The sequence below is a fragment of the Propithecus coquereli genome, unplaced genomic scaffold (genome assembly GCF_000956105.1).
Source record: "Propithecus coquereli isolate 6110/MARCELLA unplaced genomic scaffold, Pcoq_1.0 Scaffold117, whole genome shotgun sequence".
Lineage (NCBI taxonomy): Eukaryota > Metazoa > Chordata > Mammalia > Primates > Indriidae > Propithecus > Propithecus coquereli.
The window spans coordinates 3,383,518-3,385,602 of NW_012135747.1; the positions used below are offsets into that span (position 1 = coordinate 3,383,518).

General features: G+C 34.7%; 1 protein-coding gene across 1 annotated transcript in view; it reads left to right on the forward strand.

The window, feature by feature from the left end:
• Positions 1-2,085, forward strand: part of CTNNA3 (catenin (cadherin-associated protein), alpha 3) — a 2,098,639-nt gene that overhangs the window by 571,773 nt on the left and 1,524,781 nt on the right. The gene's annotated exons all lie outside the window — the stretch shown is intronic.

Below are 2,085 nucleotides of genomic sequence, written 5' to 3' on the forward strand. Positions count from 1 at the left end.
TAATATACTATAGTATAGTGTAAATGTAATTTTTATATGCACTGGGAAACCAAAAGATTCACGTGACTCACTTTATTGCAATATTGGCTTTATTGCAGTGGTCTGGTGCTGAACCCTCACATCGCCAAGGTATGCCTATACTCTTTAACCCCGGAAGTTCACTCTAATAGGAAAAAAACAGATGTGGATGTATATACACACATGCTTCACATAAGTATATGCTGATACATGCATAAATCTTTTTTTCTGGAAGGAAACCCAGTAAATTATTAAAAATCATAGTTTATTAGGAGAGAGAACTATGAAAGAGAAGAGGATGTACCTTTTATTTTTATTAAGCTTGACCATGTTCTACTTTCCAAAAACATCAGCAAGCAGTTATTTGATCAAAGAGATTATGGATATAGTTTGTATTTTCCAATAATCTCTCATTTCTTTCTCCTGCCTGCCCCCTGACATTTTTCTCCTGGTATAGAGAACATATTTTCCTATTTTCATAAAGAAAATTCTGTATAGGAAGATTAATTTTCCTTCACAAAGTATGAGTTTGTTTTCATAAATCAAGCATATGGAAAAATTGAACCAAGCTATTGATGTAGGTTATGCACTGAATTTCCAGCCTCTTATCATTTTGGTATATTTTATACCAGAAGAGACACAACTATGCAGTTGTTTATTAAACTGTAATCTGGCTTGTGGCCTGGGTTTTATACTCCTCTAAGATCTATAAATAAGAAAAAAACCTAGATATATTCTATAATATATAAAATGCAATCCAGTTAATTTGGTGTTTTATATAAATTTTATCTGTATTTATAGTCATGACCTTATATATCCCATAAATACAATGCAGAAAATCAAGACTAAGGCAGCTGCATTCATATTTTTGGTGAATGTTCACATGGAAAGAAAATAGCTGTTTTTGCCCTGAGTCTTCGACGCCAAGTTGATATCAGTAATTTAGAGCCATTATCAGACAGAAATGTCCCTCACCGTGACTGGTCTGCCGAACACAGCATGTCTTCTCAATTCTACATTCTCAGAGGCTGAACTCTATTCTAAGGGGTAATTTTGGCTTGGCCATTGTCACATAATGTGGGTATTACTGTACATGACCACACTTCCCGAAGATAATGGCACAGCTGGGCTGCCAATTGGGCTTAGAAGAATGACGTCAAGTTTATTTTGCTGCCAGCAATACTGGGAGGCCAAAACTTGCTTTGGCTGGGGAGAGGATTGAACAGTAATAGGCATTTTGTTGTTATATAGCACTTGCTTGTAAAAAAGATCTTAGAATGCTTTTGCAAGCATGAATAGAGATCAGTAACATTCCTCTTAGGTTGATAAGTGTTATTAAATGGTACACATTTTAGATATTTGGGATTTTTTTAGTTACAGTAATATGTAGAGTAGGATGAATAGGCTATGGTTAAATGACAGAGATTACTACAAAAGGAAGTAGTTTGGATTCCTTTTTCTGGCTGTGATCACCAAATATTCTCTTTGAAGTGGGAAGAGAGCATGCCTCTACACAGACATGATGTTACATTTTAAGCTGGAGAGCAACTTTGTTTTCTGTTTTCTTAGCTCTTGATTCTCTTCTCAAGGATGAGATTATTTTAATAGAATTTCTATGTACATTCCTCATTCTCTTTATGCTTTTCTTGGCATATCATCAACACTGCACACATTAAATAGGCCTAAAGATGAAATGTAATATAGTGATGCTTCCATGGAAATAGAAGGTGCTGTTTGTGCACACTTCTGCTGTGGCCTTTTGAAGTCCCTCTTGCCAGGAATAGGAATAAAAAAGAATTGTTATCCCCCCTTCACATGGCAGATAAAACCAGATAGGACTTGACCTGCTCTTAGGATGTTAATATTTATAATAGCAAAAAAATGGCTTTGTTTTACCATTTTCAATAATGGTAATAATATGACAGTCTTTATTATCGGGCAATATCAAAGTTTGAAAGTAAATGTGTTTGTTTTTCATACTTCGTAGCTGTCTTTTTTTATGTTATACCTGTTTTTCTTCCAGTTTTGGGGGCATCTCTCTTTGCACATATAATTAATAGATTTGGG